Source organism: Narcine bancroftii, chromosome 13 (assembly GCF_036971445.1).
Source record: "Narcine bancroftii isolate sNarBan1 chromosome 13, sNarBan1.hap1, whole genome shotgun sequence".
Lineage (NCBI taxonomy): Eukaryota > Metazoa > Chordata > Chondrichthyes > Torpediniformes > Narcinidae > Narcine > Narcine bancroftii.
This window is the reverse complement of record NC_091481.1, coordinates 28,710,550-28,729,805: the sequence shown is the minus strand read 5'-3', so window position 1 is coordinate 28,729,805 and position 19,256 is coordinate 28,710,550. Positions and strand designations below refer to the sequence as shown.

Below are 19,256 nucleotides of genomic sequence, written 5' to 3'. Positions count from 1 at the left end.
TGATGATAAGGGAATGTTGGCCACTGTTATCTGAATGGTTTTTTCATACAATTTTGGAGACCATTCAACCCATTGAGTCCATGCCAGCTCTCAGAGCATTCCTGTCAATTCCAGCCCCCATTGATTTTCTTGTATTCTCTCTCACTTGCCCATCAACTCCTCCCCACCCATTTGTCCTACCATCCACTCATGCTAGTTGCAACTTACAACAGTCAGTGAACCAATTAATCTTGGGCAAGGGAGTGCAAACAAGAGCATCAAAGAGAAACACATGCAGTCACAGAGAAGATGTGTATTGTCCATGCGGGCTGAGGTCAGAGGTGAACACAAGTTACTGAGACTGCACAGCTAAACACCGCTAGCTGCTGAGCCATTGTCCTGTGACATAGTAACGATGACAAATGAAATGACACAAACCCAAAGCTGCCTGTAGTTCATGATTTCTAAGGTTTGTTATATTACATTTCACTACCTGCCATGTTGCGACTGAATTGCTGACTGGGTTGCAATGTTTTGAAGACAAAATTGATTTCCTGAGGCAATCAATGTTCAATGCTAATCCATAGCAGTATTCTGCCTTCATATCCTTGCTGAATAAACCTCCCACACTGAATGCTCCGCTCACACTTGGACCACAGGATTGGGCAGTTTACCATCTAATTTTTTTCACAGTACGGCTGAAAATTTTTTTTGAAGTATTTTTATTTCAAAACAATTTAATTAGTTTGAACATGACTCACAGTGCTTGGAAATATACCGGGAAATGAGGCCAACAGTCTGTGTAAAATCACATTGTCACCAAAAGGAGGATAAATTTTGCAGATGTCAATGCATAAGTTTCCTTTGCAAAACTGAGACTGAGATAGATTACATTTCAGAAATGTTAAATAGGAAAATAAACTACAGATGATTATGAATAATTCCCATGTGGGGTTCCATCCATGCTGATCAAGGATAACATTAACAAGATTAAATATTAACATAGTGTGCTCTTGGTTTTCAGCCACTTTATTGTTTAAAATAGCAAAGGACAGCCAGGCAGGGATCTGTCCCAGTTTTCAATTTCATTTCCTTGCATTACCTTTTCAGACAATGGTGTAAATGAACTGTGCTCTTCAGTGTCCCAGTAGCCTTGGCATTAGCTGAGATGTTTGTTACTGATCTACACTTCAACTTTATAACCATTCCCTCACAGTTTGTGTGGAGTCTTCTGATTTGATATCACTTAAGCAATTACAGACTTCTTTCCAGCACAGGTACAGTATGAAAGGTTTTTGCTTAAATGAAAAACCTTAAATACTTACAGCAGATGCAAAGTGAACATTCTGTGTCCTCAGCAGTTGATTATTTGAATGTAAGAAAGCAAAGAGGAACAAAAGCCTTTTATCTCTATTCCTTCTCCAAACTCTGCACATTGGTAGGCTCCATGGCAATACCTAGCCCTTAATCTCTGGAGGAAAGGTAGAAAGGGTGGTCTCCAGACTTTACTCTCCCACAGAGAGTCTCACATACTGTCTGCAAGTATTGAAGTTTCAAAGAAAACATTCTGGTTATGTTTTCCCAATCAGAATATCAGGGACCAAAGCATCCAGTCTCGAGTTCAATTTTCCAACCGCTAAGAATCCCTTGAACTTGCAAAATTAAAAGAAAAATCTGTTCCTAAAGCACAGCAAAGCAGAGAATGTGTGTTCATCTCTCCTGACTTTAACCCTGTTCATCTCCAGATATTTTCCCTCATCGAGAGGCACCAGATCAATAAAATGACACGGAATATGTCACCACGCAACTCGATTTTTCTCCTTACAACTACCAACACATTCAGTTCTCATGATAAATAAGGAACAGTTCATTCAATAGGATTAGAATTAAATCTAGCACAGGGGTTCTCAACCTTTTTCTTTCCACTCACATACCACTTTAAGTAATCCCTATGTCATCACTGCTCTGGGATTAGTAAGGGATCGCTTAAGGTGGGATCTGAGTGGGAAGGGAAGGTTTGGCAATCACTGCTCTAGATCCATTTGTTACTGAAACATTTTGCTTGAGAAAAATTGTCATTGGCCCATTTCCTTTGGAGTTATGAAACTGTGCACATAACGAGTCAATGAGGTACAATTAAAACAGTGGCTTTCAAACCTTTTCTTTGCACCCACAGACCAATTTAAGCAATCCCTTACTAATCACAGAGCACCAATGGTATAGGGATTATGTAAAGAGGTATGAGTGGAAAGTAAAAGGTTGCAAATCTGATCAGTGAATTAAAAAATATTATGGTACTTCAGAGATAGTTGTCCTTAATTTAATTCAGTGCTCATTAGGTAACCCAAAACCAAGCACGGCTGTCTGTGTCATTTCTTTCTTGCTCAGTTTCCTTTTGTATTTTATAGATGGTGTTTTGTTAACTTTATAGCTCTTGCTTCATTTTCAGATAAATTCTATGTCAGAATAGTTTGATCTATTAGTTCTAGTAATATAAGATAAATGAAATGAATAGAACCTTGAATATACTTCACATACAGGCCCTGGAATTCCAAAATACCTATGGCCATAGTCCAGAAAACCAAACATACTGTGTAAAATCTATGCTAGAAGTCTACACAGCCAAGGCCCCTCAATTCTTCCTCTGCTACATCGACGACTAATTTGGTGCTGCCTCATTACCCATGATTTTAACCAATTCCAGTTGCAGCTAGCATCGGTTTAAATGAAACATTGCAGCTGAGATCACGTTTACAGCGGAATTCTCAATGGTGATGCCCTTCCTCAGTAAGCTTGTCATCTTCCAATTTGTGTGACCATAAGACCATGAGACATAGGAGCAGGAATGGCCCATCGAGTCTGCCCCGCCATTCATTATTTTCCCACTCAGCCCCACTGCCCAGCCTTCTCACCATAACCTTTCATGACTTATAAGAACCTGTCAATCTCTGCCTTAAATAGTTACCCTTACTATTTTAGGTCAAGTTTACAAATAATTAAATTTTATTCAATATGATTCCTAATTATATTATTAATAGATTGCTATGGTACAAATGTGCATTTTATTAGCCTTTCATAATCAAGCAAAGGTTTTTATATAAAAACACACAGAAATGCTGGAGGAACTCAGCAGGTCTCACAGCGTCCAAAGGAGGTTAAGATGTATTACTGAGGTTTTGGGATTGAGCCCTTTTTCGAGGAATAAAGCAAAGAACTGGAAGGCATCAGAGTAAAAACTGTAGACTGGCAGGGAGAGGAGTTCAGACCAACAGAAGATAAATGATATGAGGAGAGGTGAGAATTGATTTTTATTCCATGAAAGGACACAGAGAGAAAATGAGAGAGAGAGGAGGGGAGAGAGAGAGAGCGAGCTGGGGTAAAGATGATAGGGAGAAGAAGGGAGTGGGTGGGGGTTTAACAGAAACTAGAGAAGTTGATGTTAATGCCATCCGATTGGAGGGTGCCCAGGCGAAAGATGAGGTGTTGTCCCTCCAGTTTGCAGGTGGTCTCAATTTGGCAGTACATGAGAACATGGACAGTCATGTCGGCAAGGGAATGGGTTGGGGAATTGAAATGGGTGGCCACTGGGAGATCCCCGCTATTGTGGCGAATGGAACCGAGGTGCTCAACAAAGCAATCCCCCAGTCTGCGCCCATCTTTCCGATGTAGAGAAGACCACAACGGGAGCACAGGATACGGTAGATGACCTCTGCAGATCCACAGGCAAAATGTTGCTTCACTTGGAAAGATTGTTTGGGGCCCTGAATGGTGGTGAGGGAGGACTTGTGGGAATAAGAGGACCATCTCTTGCGGACACAAGAGTAGATGCCTATGGGATGATTAGTGGGGAATGGGATATGGAAAAAGGAGTCATGGAGTGAGCAGACCCTGTGGAAGGAGAGGGGAAAATGGTGTCTAGTGGTGGGATCACATAATAGATGGTGGAGGAGGATATGGACACGGAGGCTGGTAGGGTGGTAGGTGTAGGCAAGGAAAATCCTATCCTTATCTTGCATGGGGGCAGAGGGGAGTAGGGCAGATGTGCGGGTCATGGAGGATAAGCAGGTGAGGGCTGAGTTGATGATGGGAGAGGGAAAGCCATGTTGTTTGAAGGACATCTCTGATGATCTGGCATGGAAGTCCTCATCCTCAGAGCAGATACAGTAGAGACAGAGGAATTGAGAGAAAGGAATGGAATCCTTACAGGGTCAGGCTGTGTAGAGTCAAGGTAGCTGTGGTAATTGGGTGGTTTTTAGATGTCTGTCGAGAGTTTGTCCCCCAAGATTAAGAAAGAGAGAGAGAGAGAGAGAGAGAGAGAGAGATTGAGAAAAGGGAGAGTATTACCGAGATGGACCAAGTGAATTTAAGGTCGGGGTGGAAGTTAGCAGTAAAATGGATGATTTTAATGATATAATTAGGAATCATATTGAATAAAATTTAATTATTTGTAAACTTGACCTAAAATAGTAAGGGTAACTATTTAGGGCAGAGATTGACAGGTTCTTATAAGTCATGAAAGGTTATGGTGAGAAAGCTGGGCAGTGGGGCTGAGTGGGAAAATAATGAATGGCGGGGCAGACTCGATGGGCTGAATAGCCTATTCCTGCTCCTATGTCTCATGGTCTTATGGTCACATAAATTGGAAGATGACAAGCTTACTGAGGAAGGGCATCACCATTGAGAATTCCGCTGTTAACGTGATCTCAGCTGCAATGTTTAATTTAAACCGATGCTAGCTGCAACTGGAATTGGTTAAAATCGAACGGAAACCAAAGCCAAAATTTAAAAAGTTCATATCAATGGTCTAGGAATAGTCAGAATCAGAAATGGTTCACAACAATATATTTTTGCATCAATATAGTGATCCCATGATGCTCATAATCTCCAGTAGATTCCAATAGTGACAAATGTACATCCTGAGGCTGTTAGATATAATTATCCACAGAATTCTCCCTCCTGGCGAGCAAAGCCTTTTTTAGATTTATAAAGTATTTTCATTCCAAACCTTTGTCAGATAATTGTGAGCAAGTTAAATTTGAAACAGATACATTAATGCACAAGCTAACCATAAGACAGTGTTACATTTGGGGAAAGTGTCCAAGGGAGTGGGGAATGTCTGAAGAATCATTGCACTGCAGTGTTCATCAATGGTTAAAGAGCAAAGGCATGGTCAACTTAACAGTCAAAGGGGGAGGGAGGTTTGGATATGTTTGCCAAATTAAATAAATCTGCTTCAGAACAATTTCAGAATGTTTAAAATGGAAACATTATTCATCAAACTAAACATCTTTCGATATGTTCAGTGAACTACACTGAAGTGATTTTATGATAAATTTTAGTTTCTAACATGGATCCAATGAGTGTAAAACAAATTGCCTCTTGGAAACAGAGGCAAACATCAACACAGGGTGTCCATTGGAAGCTGTCTATGTGAAGATGTCATTTGATACTTCAGGAAATTGCTGAAAGTCCCATAAAAACATGAGAAAATGGAGGAGGATGAGGCTATTTAGCCAGTTGAGCCTACTCTGCCATTCAATAAGATCATGGCTCATCTAGCTGTGAACCCTGGCAAATTTCTACAGAAGTGTGGTAGAAAGTGGGCATCACAGTCTGATATGGAAACACCAATACCCCTGAGCATTAAAGCCCTCCAAAAGGTAGCCCAGGACATCACAGGCAAAATCTTCCCCTCTGTTGAGTACATCTACAGGGTACAGGGATCTACACTACCATACACCGCCCAGCACACATTCTGTTCTTGCTACTGCCATCAGGAAAGAGGTGTAGGTGCCACAACCGGGGTCAGGAACAGCTGCTACCCCTCCACCATCAGACTCCTCAACAACAAACTCAATCAAGGACTCATTTAAGGACTCTTACGAGCTCTTTATTGATTTTCTTTCCTCTCCCTGATTGCACGGTTTCCTTACATTTGTTATCTGTTTACAATTCTTTATTTGTTTATATGTCTTACACTGGTACAGTTTTTTATTGCTCTATTAATTAGTGGTGATTCTACCGCGGCTGCAGGAAAAAGGAACCTCAGGGTTGTACATGATGTCGTGTATGCACTTTGACAATAAATCTGAAATCTGAGCTCAGCTCCACTTAGCCCTCTGCTGTCTGAAAGAATAATGGAGGTGAAGATACTTGAGGGGTTCTAACCTGAAACATCAACAATTCTTTTCCACAATGATGCTGTTTGATCGGTTGAGCTCCTCCAGTAGATTGTTTTCTGCATAGCTTAGAGTTTTGTTCAATAAGAAGAGATCAGATATGTGGATGCAGGTCCAGCTGTCACGCATTTACAAGGAAAGGCAAGAATCTCAGCCAGGAAAGCTTATCAGGAGATCAGGCACAGATCCAAAAACCATCCAGGACTTGTTGACCTCCATGCCTGAATTCCAAGCAGGAAGCTTAATGCAAGGAAAAGTTCATGCACAGAGGATACATATGGTATGAATGTCTATTCCCCCCCCGTAATGAGGTCTGCGAGGATATTACTGAGCCATTCCCTTCCTTAAGCTCCCCCGTGAGCTATTCAAAAGAAAAAAAACATGAACACATGTCATCCTGCTCGTGATAGGGACATGATCTTAGAGAATTTCGAGCAAAGTGAAGCTTTCTTGCTCTTCAACGCTCGGGTTCATCCCTCACATTCCCACCCCCCACCCCTTGAATGCAGGAAGAGGAGTTGTTCCAGTTGCCTTTGTCTCTGTGTTTCTCTTTGAACACCTTTGAGGACAAGGAACCTCTTGATGTTCTCCTCGGTGACTTCCTACCACTTCACCAGGGAGGCAAAGATGGGTTTCGTGGTTCTCCAACCTGTGTAACTGCTCCTTAGTTCCTCAGCTTTCTCTGGTGTAAGTTGCATTCAACTTCCATGTTCTCCTGCCTGATCTATAGATGTCAGGGTGTGTGAATTTTAAATTTAGACATATGGAATGGTAACAGGCCATTTCGGCCCACGAGTCCGTGGTGCTCAATTTACACCTCATTAACCTACACCCCTTGGTACATTTTAAGCAGTGGGAGGAAACTGGAGACCCTGGAGAAAACCCATCTAGACACTGGGAGAACGTACAAGCCCCTTTCAGACAGCGCGAGATTCAAACCCCGGTCCAGTCCCAAGTGCTGGCGCTGTAAAAGCATTGCGCTAACCACTACGCCAAATGTACCGCCCCTGAAGGCAACCATGAAGGATGCAATGGTCAGAGAAGAACACTGGCGTGATGTCAGAGGTTCTATTCATGAACGCTTTCGACATGAAGAGGGTCTATCTGAGACTGGGCTGAACCATCCAATCTCAATCAGGTGGGCTGTGGCTGTGCTCCACCTACCTATAGCATTGTTGAAATCGCACAGCTGTGAGTCCTTTACTGTCTCAAGGAGCTGACCAGCCTGCTATTGGTACTCCTGGATCCTCCTGTCGCATCAATGATGCAATTTGTCAGCAGCTGGAAAAACAGGCCACAACATCACCAGCGACGAGGGAGATGCTGGAGCAGAGCCCGCCGCTCACTTGGCATGGGTGAGCCAGACACATTCACCAGCCAGAGTGGAGTGCTATGCTACACTGGCCACGAACAGACCCTCCAAACCACCTCTGTAACTTCAATAATTTTGAAGGTACTTCCCTGCAGCAAGATACCCAGTCTGGAGGAACAATAATCATTCCCCTCTTCGCCCCCCCCCCCCCACACCACCACCAACCGCTGACAACCCATGGGGCAACCATGACAACTACCTCCCACTGATTATGACAAACCAATTCTGTCTCTCAATCCTATCTATTATTTATGCTTCTTATAAGGTTACATACATCTCAGGTATTTCCCCCCACCATCAACCCTTTTTTATTGTAGGGCAAACAACCCAAGCTGCTGGAGGAGAGCCAGCTGTTCACTTGGCATGGGTGACCCAGACACATTCACCAGCCAGAGTGGAGTGTTATACTACATTACATTATCCGATCTCCTCCAATCATGCAATCCTTTGGTGAATCACCCCTGTGCTGTCTCCAGCACAAATCTATGATTCCTATTGTGTGGACATCAGAACTGCACACGATACCAGTGTTTTGACGATACAGCAAAATGTTCCATCGTTTTTATTCTATGCCCCAGCATTCGAGGGAAAACATGCTATATGCATTCTTCACCACACTATCTACCTATATAATCAGATTAAGAGAACTATGGCCTTGAACCCCAAGATGCCTCTGTTGACATATCCCGGACACACTACATCTCCTCACTTGTCAGAAAGGTTCAACAGCAACTGCACTTCCTGAGAAGGCTGTGGTGGGCAAGGCTACAGGCCACCATTTTATCAACTTTCTACTAGAGCTCTACTGAGAGAATCCTTGCATCACAAAGTAGTGTGATTACTGTAGAGCATTCGATCAGAGGTCAATCCACATTACCATAAAAGCAGCAGGAAGGTTTACTGGGTTCAATCAAAGCTTCTAATGCCAAGGGCTCTACTGAGCTTCATATTGGGAGACCCACAACCAAACTGGCCAGTAGTGGATATATTTCATGCTGGCTCGCAGAGAAGATGCAACCCTCCACAAACATGCTCCTGATACTGGTGCTTTCTGATTGGTTTATCTGACAGGCTTTCAATGGAGACAAGTTTTGCTTCCTGAGTTCAAGTTCATACAAGGTCAGAGTGGAGAACTCTACTGATTATTGCACCATGTTCATTTCCATTTGTAGCTTCTCAGCAAGTGAAGGGGACTATGCCTGGATGCAGCCAGCTTGTCGACAACTTTCAGGCACGAGCTGAGAAATGGGAAGTAGCATTTGTTACACAAAAATGCTGGGTGACGATAACTTCTAAAGCCGCTTTCAGGTGGAATTGCTGGGAGAATGCGGCTGTTCTGGCACCTGGCAGGTCTGCAGCAGGGAGAGGCGCCGCGGAGCAAACGCCGGCTCCTGTCGACTGTGGCCGTAGTCCTGCCCGCCTTCACGTGCCTGGGGGAGTGCTCGGAAGTGGAGAATACAGCTTCCCGAGGAGGGTTGGGTAAGTACTTCTTGGGTCAGGGTTCTCCGCTTTCAGGTGGCTTCCCAACAGCCGCATTTGGGTATTTTAGGCGGCTTTACCTTGGGGTATTCTGGCCACCTGAAAGCAGGTTAAGAGAGTGAAACTAGTTGACCTTGACATTTAGTGCCATAATTACATGGAGCCACTGCATCCCCACCTAGGGGGTCACCATTGACCAGGACCTCAACTGTACACTTGACTATATCAGAAGGTCAGAATTTGCAGTGAATGACTCACCCCTTGACCTGGGAAAGTGTTTCCACCAAATCAAGAGCACAAACGGATACTCTCCACTCATCTGAATGAGTGCAGAGACACGGCTCTTAAGAAGCTCCACACCATCCAGGACAAAGCCGAAATTTAGTTGGCAGCAGACAGTTTTTCTGGGGTCATACCTTGGAGAAGGGCTTAAGTCCGAATCATTGCTTATGTATTTTTGCTACATAAACTGATTTGCTGAGTTTCTCCAGCATTGTGTCTTTACGTTGCTAACCCATCCAACCACCTTGAACATTCATTCCCCCCACCATCACTGAACTCTATGTGAATAATCTACAACATAAAAAAGTGAAGAGAGGAAGGTTTAGAGGAGATGTCAGAGGTAGGATTTTTTTTACATAGAGAGTTGTGGGTGCCTGGAATGCATTGCCAGAGGTGGTGGTAGAGGCTGGAAAATAGTGGCATTTAAGAGACTCTTAAGCACCTTTCACACTGCCACCTTGTCCTAGTAATTGATGGCCAATCTACCAATTAAGGGTCCAGTGTGAAAGCTCCTTAAATGGTATGCAGGCGTCAAATTACACCAGAAATGATACAACCTAGGAAGGTTACATCATCCCTGGTATCAACTGATGCCTGCGTACTGATTAACCCAGTGTGAAAGGAACATGGACTATCTAGAGACAAAGTAGTGACACGTTATTGACGTTTTTGTGTGGGTCCAGGAACATGAAGGAAACAAAATATTAAAAAGGTATTTTGGCGGTATGCCATTAGGCAGGCGAACCGGCCCTGTTTGACACGCACACGGCGGGGCAGCCGGCCAAAGTGGCACCGTCGGGGGTTTCCTCCCAACCTCGGCACCGGGCTCAGAAGCCTGTGCTTGGCAACCCATGTGTGACGCCCTGGTGATGTCGGGGGACCCTAGCACGGTTCTCAGCCAGGTCTGGGCTGGGAGTATAAGACCAGCCAGGCAGCCTGCAATAAGTTAGTTTTGCTCACTGAACTCAACCCATCTGCTTGTGCGATCCTTCAGTTAGCGGTGTAGCTGCCGCTACAATTGGTGACCCCAACAGGTTCAAACGTCTTTGAACATGACATGAATGACTCTTTGATCAGCGCTATAGCCATCGAGCTTCCTGACTTCTGGGTTCAGGAGCCGGAGACATGGTTCAGCCATGCAGAGGCTCAGTTTCACCTCTGCCAGATTTCATTGGATTCGACCAAGTTCTACCATGTGGTCGCTGCTCTGGACCAGGTCACCGCCAAATGAGTGCTGCACCTCATTCAGCTCCCACTCACGGAAGATAAGTACGGGACCATCAAGCGGGTGCTCACCGGCTCCCTCGGCCTCTCCAGGCACCAGCGTGCCGCTCGGATGCTGCGCCTCGACGCCTTGGGGACAGAACACCAATCAAGTTGATGGACGAGATGCTCGCGCTCATGGGCGATCACACCAACTGCCCACTCTTCAAGCGCATCTTCCTCGACCATCTGCCTGAAGACATCCGGCCTTTGCTGTCCCAGGAGAGCTTTGTTGACCCTAGGATAGTCACTCAAAAGGTTCAGGTTCAGAACAATTCTCGGAGGGCTCAGCAGTCCAGCAGGTTACGAGTCATGGCATGACCACACCAAGCCCTCCTCTAGCGCTGCAGTGGAACGCCTGGCCCCTGCAGGGGCCTCAAAGAGCATAGCCAGAAAGAAGCAAGCCATCCACTTCAGGCCGCTGCTTCTTCCACCAGCGCTGGCGAGCCAAGGCTCGGAAGAGTCATCAGCCCTGCTCGTTCCAGGTAAATGAGCAGGCCGGCTGCTGTTAATGGCTGCGGCGGCTGGCCAACAACACAATCTTCTCTACCTGTGGGATTAAGTCAGCGGTCAATGTTTCCTTGTAAACACCAGGGCCCAGATCAGTGTCATTCTGGCCACAGCCATCGAGTCCCGGAACCAGCTTCGAGGACCTCCCATCCTTGCAGCTAATTCGACGGAGATCCAAATGTATGGAGACAAGACTGTTCACTTCCAGATCGGCCAGGGTGGAGGTTCGCCGTTTTGACCCTCCCAACTGCCATCCTGGGTGTCAACTTCCTCTTCCCCTATGGACTTCTGGTTGACATTCGAGGTAGGCAACTGGTAGATGCCCATACCTTCCATTCCATTCGCCTCCCACACAGAGCAGCCGCAGATGGGCATAGTCAGAATGCCCAAGGACAAGTTTCAGTGTATCCTAGATGAGTTCCTGTCCCTCCTCAAGCCGCAGTTCTCCACTGCCTCACCACGCCACAGGGTGTTTCATTGCATCCCCACCCAAGGTCCACATCAAGGCACACCAGCCCCTGGCGGATAAGTTCCAGATAGCGAAGGAAGAATTCTCGCATCTGTAGGAGCTGGGGAATAATTCGACGCTCCGACAGTCCTTGGGCCTCACCACTCCACCTGGTCCCGAAAGCCTCCAGCGGCTGGCTCCCCTGCGGAGATTATCAACAGCATAACGATGCGACAGTACCTGACCGTTACCCAATCCCTCACATCCAGGACTATATGGCAAACCTGCATGGTGCGAAGTTATTCTCCAAGGTTGACCTGGTGCACGGGTATCATCAAATCCTGGTGGACCCCGAGGACATACCCAAAACGGTCATCATCACCCCCTTTGGCTTGTTCAAGTTCCTACGCATGCTGTTCGGGCTCAAGAACACCGCCCAGACCTTCTAGCCCCTCATGGACACAGTGGGCAGGGATTTGAATTTCGTATTCATTTACCTGCACGACATCCTTGTCGCCAGCAGAGACCGGGCACAACACATGTCTCACCTCCGCACCCTCTTTTCCCAACTGGACAACTTCGGCCTAATGATCAATCCGCCCAAATGCCAGTTTGGGAAAGAGTCCATGCAGTTCCTGGGCCATACCATCACGGCCGAAGGAGCTACACCTGCCGCTATGAAGATCGCTGCCATCAGGGAGATCCCACACCCGGACAACCTCAAGGGGCTGCAGGAGTTCGCGGGTATGGTCAATTTCTATAACCGCTTCATTCCAGCCGAAGCACGCATCATGCAGCCACTCTTTGCCCTCATCGTGGACAAAGTCAAGACACCCGCCTGGACTCCAGAGGCCAGCAGGGCATTCAAATCCTCAAAAGATGTCCTCGCGAAGGCTACCCTGTTCATCCACCCACGCACCAACCTGCTTATGGCGATCTCCATCGATGCCTCTGCCACAGCTGTTGGCGTTGTCCTGGAGCAGCAGGTGAATGGACAGTGGAAACCACTGGCATTCTTTAGCCGAATTCTTCACCCGCCAGAGCGCGTATAGCGCTTTCGATTGTAAGTTGCTGGGCATGTACCTGGCAGTGCATCACTTCCGCTATTTCTTGGAGGAGAGGCCTTTCACCATTTTTACCAACCACAAACCCCTCACTCAGGCGCTCGCTATGGCAAGAGATCTCTGGTCAGCCCGCCAACAGCTTCACCTCTCCTTCATGTCGGAGTTCACCACCAACATTCGGCACAAGGCGGGGAAAGATAACATAGTCGCCGACACACTTTCATAACTGGCCATTTGCACGCTCGACTTCGACCAGCTTGCCCAGGACCAGAAGTCCAATGAGGCGACGCGGGCCTTCAGGACTGCCATCAAGGGCCTGCGGTTCCAGGACCTCCCGACCTCACAGTGAGGGCACTGTCCTGTGTGATGTCTCCATGGGCACCCCATGATCGGTGGTTCCCCAGAAGTGGTGCAGGCAAGTCTTCCACCATATCCATGACCTTTCCACCCTTCCATCAGGTTCACGGTCCGTATGGTGCAGAACGTTTCGTCTGGCAGGGTTTTCGGAAGCAGATTGCGGACTGGGCCAGAACCTGCACCCATTGCCAGTTTCCAAAGGTACACAGGCATACCAGAGCGCCCGTACAAGATTTCGAACATGTCCGGGAACAGTTCAGCCACATACATGTGGACATTGTCAGACCCTTACCCCTTTTCCGATGTAACCGTTACCTTTTTACAGTGGTAGACCGCACCACTCGTTGGCCCGAGGCGATCCCGATGCCAGATGCCTCGAAGGACTCCTGCTCCCGAGTGCTTTTGAACGGTTGGGTTGCCCGGTTCAGGGTCCCGAACCACCTCACCAGTGATCGGGGCACCCAGTTGACCTCTACGCTCTGGGCACGGCTCGCCAACAGGTTGGGGATCGAGCTACGTCACACCACAATCCATCACCCACAGGCCAATGGGCTAGTCAAGCGATTGCACCGCCACCTTAAGTCAGCACTGATGGCCTGCCTCACCAGCCCCAACTGGGTGGACAAGCTGCCTTGGGTGCTCCTGGGCATTCACTCAACACCCAAAGAAGACCTACCGAGCTGGTCTATGGTGCACCGCTAGCCCTACCCGGTGAGTTCGTCAACGCACCTCACAACCCCCAGCAGTCACTGCACGGTCTACTTCCCTGCCTCCAGGCCCAGTTGGACTCCTTCACACCCCCACCGCCACCCAGACATAGCCCACGGGCCTCTTATGTCCCCATTGAGCCGTAGTCTGCAGAGTACGTTTTTATCAGGCGGGTCCCGTCCACAGCACCTCTACAAAGACTATACGAAGGGTCGTACAAAGTTGTCCAGCATTCAGGATCCACTTTCACACTGGACATTGGTGGTAAGAGGGAACTGTTTACGGTGGACAGGTTAAAGCCAGTCCACCTCGACCCCACTGAGCCAGTAGTTGTGGCCCAACCCAAGAAGCGAGACCGCCCGGCAAAAAGGACATTGGCGTCAGTTCTGGTGGGGGCTGTGTGGCGATATGCCATTAGGCAGGCAACCCTGCCCCACTTGTCACGCATGCGATGGGGCAGCCGGCCAAAATGGCGCCGTCGGGGGTTTCCAGCCGACCTCGGCACCGGGCTCAGAAGCCCACGCTTGGTGACCCACGTGAAACCCCAGTGACGTCGGGGCCCCCCAGCACAGTTCTCAGCCAGGTCCAGGCTGGGAGTATAAGACCAGCCAGGCAGCCTGCAATAAATTAGTTTTGCTCACTGAACTCAACCTGTCTGGTTGTGCGATCCTTCAGTTAGCATTATAGCCGCTGCTACAGTATAAACTTTGCCAACATATATAAACTTTTATAAATTTCTAAAGGATCATGGGAAAGTTGCAATGAGGGTGAGAGGTGGTGGTGGGAAGAGAGAGAGAGAGTGTGCACACGTGATGGTGAATCTACCCTCCCAGAATTCTATGCTGCAGAGAAACTCCTCCTTGAGTGCCCCATGTGTGCTCTGTGCACACAGCTCTTTCTCTGCGGCATGGAATTGTGGGAGGGCAGGTCTGCCATTGCTCTTTCCCATGGTCTTTATTAATTGTGTGCTATTGCTGCTAGAACTTTCCCATGGTGTTTATAAATTGCGCGGCTATATTTTCCCACAGTCTTTTATAAATTTAATACAAGATCATAATACATGGATATGGATTTTGGGCAGGTGCATCACTCAGACGTTACCAGTGGAGGATAGAATTCCCTGTCCTCGGGAATGCCTTGTTGTGAGAACATGGTTAACAGTGGTCGAGAGCGAAAGGCAAAAACTGCTTCCTTAACTGGTTCACTAGATGGCCAATCTACTGGTTAGCCAGTGTGAAAAAGGCTTTAGACAGGCGCATGGATGAAAGAAAAATATAGAGAGAGTTTAGCTTTTATTAGGTATACTACATATAGGTCAGCATAATATCATGGGCTGAAGGGCCTGTACTGTGCTGTTCTGTTCTATGTTTACATCAAAACTACTCATCCAGGATACTTTCAGTTTCTATAACTTTCAATCTCTACAACCATGAAAGATATGGTCAGCAGGTCTATGGAAATAGTATCACTGGCAGGTTCCCTTCCAGGTCGCAGACGCTAATCAGTATTAGGACCAAACTCTGGAATTCTTTCCCCAAAGCACTGTGGGGGTACCTTCAACCAGAAGGACTGCAGCACTTCAAGAAGGCAGTTCACCACCAACTTGTCAAGAGTATTGAGGGATGGTCGAAAAATATTGGCTTTGCAAGTGATAACCAGATACAAATATTTTTTTTTAAATAACAACAACACAGCAGAGCTGGAAGGAGAATCAAAGTCGAAGCTGCAATCTACATATCATATAAAATGAGCCCAATTCACTTAAATAAGAGTTAATTTTCTGACATTGTCTTTCAATCTGACACAAGGTCTTCATGCCTTAAATTTGTAAGAAAACAGATAGACCATTTACAAATGAATAATTGTTGTTGAAATCTGTGAAAAATAAATGTTTTTATTACATAACATGGACAGAAATCTAGTCAGTCAGAACAACCTTTATCATAAGCTAGTTAAACTTCTGGCAATTAAAAAAAACACACGAACAAGGGTTGATTTTGTGAATCAGGCCCCCTCCAGTTCACAGCGTTAGAGACTTGGGGTCCACAGCTTAACATCTTTCAAGACTTGCAAATATTACTTCCCATTTGTTAAACCAATGCAATATTCAGCCATAAAAATATATGAGAGCAATTTAGTCATTGGAGACCATCTTTGGGTGAAACTTACACTGTAAAGTAATACTTCGCTAAACTTCTCCACTGCTCTCTCCCCCTTTGACGTTGGTACCACACCTCTCAAACTCTCATCCCATTCCCATGTCTCACCCATCGATTCCAGCTTCCACTCCACACCCTGTAATATTTTCTCCCTTGCTTCAGTCTCCAATTTTTTTCCACATAACTTTATCTACAAGCCTCAGCAATTTTTTCTCCATTAAAAGCACTATTTGAATGAAAGTAGTTTTGTCCTTCACTATCTTCTTCTTTCTTTTTTTTGGCTTGGCTTCGCGGACGAAGATTTATGGAGGGGGTAAAAGTCCACGTCAGCTGCAGGCTCGTTTGTGGCTGACAAGTCCGATGCGGACACGGTTGCAGCGGCTGCAGGGGAAAATTGGTGGGTTGGGGTTGGGGGTTGGGTTTTTCCTCCTTTGCCTTTTGTCAGTGAGGTGGGCTCTGCGGTCTTCTTCAAAGGAGGTTGCTGCCTGCCAAACTGTGAGGCGCCAAGGTGCACGGTTTGAGGCGAGATCAGCCCACTGGCGGTGGTCCTTCACTATGCGCAGTCAGGTTTATATCACTCTGACTTTCTTGTTGACATTCACCTTCTGTACCTTGCCTTTTTAAAATAATTTGTTATGATACCTTAAAATCACTTTCAACTTATCAGCTGAATGAGTTTAATCCTATTAAGGTTTAATTTGACAAAAGCAGAGGTGCCAGATTTCTCCCTGCACTGCTGGAACCAATTTTGTATGTCTCCACAATGACAATTTATAATATTATTAGGAAACGAACAAGAGCAGACCACACATAATAATTGCTATGCTGTATAAGTTTTGAAAGTCACAGCAGTTCTGACAGGAGAAATACTACAGGTATGCACCACTTAATGTCCATGATACCTTTTGTGAAATTGGGCTTTACGTTATGTGGACGTATTGTGCAAACACCATATTATATACTTAGCAAAGCTATATGGGATACTGTTATGTATCTGTAAACTTTTTTATTTGTAAGTAGGGATCAGTATGGGGACCGACACGGGGCTGTGGGGAGAGAGCAGGGCAGTAGGATCAGTGCGAGGACAGTGGGGAGAGTGCGGACAGTGGGATCAGTATGGGGACTGCCACGGGGCTGTAGGGAGAGAGTTGGATCAGTGTGGGGACTGACACAGGGCTGAGGGGAGAGAGCGGGGCAGTGGGATCAGTGTGGGGTCCGACACGGGGCTGTGGGGTCAGAGTGAGGCAGTGGGATCAGTGTGGACACTGACATGGGGCTGAGGGGAGAGAGCAGGGCAGCCAGATCAGTTTGGGTATATAGTATACAATCAGCCAATGACAAGGATGGGAAGGTGAATGGAAAGTTGCCATTCTGAAGGCATCACTTGAACTTAACACTAACAATGGGTAACATCAGCCTGAAGGGCCTCAAAGGATCTAGGGATCTTGGATAAGAAAAATTTAGCTGACAGGTTGGGCAAGGGGTTGGGAAGGCAAATGACTTATTTTCCTTTAATGCAATGAATAAGAATTTAGAAGTAGTGTAACTGATGAGACCTGTAGTACTGTGCATAGTTTTAATCTCTTTATTTAAAAAGGATATATGGCATTGGAGGGATCCATTAGCTAGGTTCTGGGATGAAAGGATCATTCTATTATTCATGACCCCAAAATATAGTCTAATGTTCTTTAGATTTAGAAAAATGTGGGGTGGTTGTATTGAAACATACAAGATCGTTAAGTGGTCATGACAGATATGTCAAGGTGCTCCACTAATGGGAGACTCTTGAATGAAGTGTTATATTTGTAGGATTAGAGAACAATCCTTTAAAACTGCGGTGTGCAGGAACACATGGAGTGTTGTGAATCTCTGTAATTGTTAGCCCAAAGGCTTGTGAGGGCAAGAACATTTGGGGTATGTAAAAAGGAACTCAGTAATTTTTTTTGAAAGATAAGGAATAGAGGCTTGTAGAAAGAGACAAGGGCTGGGCAGATCATCCATGATCCTTTGCAATGGCAGATCAAGTTTGAGGATCTGACTGGCAGGCTCCTGCTCTTATTTTCTTCTGTTCTTAATTCTTTAATAGAGCTGGAACGTGGTGCCCATTTTAAGAGGAAAAAACATTACAAACAGGAGCCTGTTGGTTGATTAAAGCACCAAATTTGATTTCAATAAACTGCACAAGATTCCAAATTCATATTTACTTTAATAAGGCACAATAAAGTTTCTTTCACTATTGCTTTTACTCCTGTTGCTAGATAGGTAGAGAGCCTATGGTTATTAATATAACCCTTTAGGAGTTTAGTATACTAACTAATGGCCTTTCAGACTGAAACTGTAATTTAATCTTTATTCAGACTATACAACTTTTTCAATACATTAATTCAACCAAAGTTTTTAAAATGCAGTATTCTTCTATCCTGCTCCAAGTTCCTTCAAAATAGATCCATTATATTTCCTCTATTGGATTTAAAAATCTCAAATTAATTCAAGGTTCAGATTCTTCAGGATCATCATCTCAAAAGCCCAGTCAAACTCATCTACCCTGATGAAGGATGAGTTTCCTGGATATGGTCCTGCTGCCTCTTGGATCAGTAGCTCAGTTTTACCTGACAATTCACTCAGGCTATGGATAATGTTAACTCATCACCCCAAAGAATTGGCCTGGCCAACGAAAGCCATTCAGATCATCATCGATTATTTCCATCTGACAGAATTTCATTAACTCTAATGTTGCTTTCTCTTGATAGTGGGAAACTATTTGCACAAAAAAAACAAGAGTTCTAATATGATTTTATCTTACAGCTGCTGTTCTGAAAAGTGAAATTGTCCCTTTACTAAAAGTACCTTCTAATATTGTTGTCTTAGCTTTGTGGTGAAATGTTAAGAGGCAAAATCCTGCAGATTGAAAGGTTTAGACAGATTTAAAAAAAAACAAATGTTAGTAAAAAAAATTACTAGATTGTATTTATAGAAGGGCTGAGAAGAAACTTTAAACAAAGTCAGTTTTAATTTCAGGCCTCCAAATCAGGAAGTTGTCACAGTCCCTATCTCAGAACAAGATCAGGATCTGGGGAAACTTCTTATCCACTCTTTTCAGCCAGCACAAGAAGAAGAAGCTAAAGCACTGCACTCGTTCCCATCATGCATGGCACGGGGCAATCATCACCCCTCTTTCTGCAATGCTCTGGAACATCTGCTCACAATGTATTACATCCTGGCCTCATTGTGGATGACTATATTAACATCATGGCCTTGGTTGAAATCTGACTAATTGTTTCCTCCTCATATCTTGGTTAATAGATCAGGTGCTTAATTCCACCTCTGTTACATTGTTGGTTCACCCCCATCTACAGTAAATACCTTAATTTCTCCCTCATTTGGATCCCCACATGGGTCGATGTATTTGTAGAAGGCTAGAGTGTTCACGCAGTTCCCGAGAAATATTTCTTGCCT

The 19,256-nt window shown here is 45.5% G+C and overlaps 1 protein-coding gene across 4 annotated transcripts in view; it reads right to left on the bottom strand.

Annotated features, from left to right (window-relative positions):
• Nucleotides 1-19,256, bottom strand: part of LOC138748864 (non-muscle caldesmon-like) — a 195,926-nt gene that overhangs the window by 120,080 nt on the left and 56,590 nt on the right. The window lies entirely within an intron of this gene.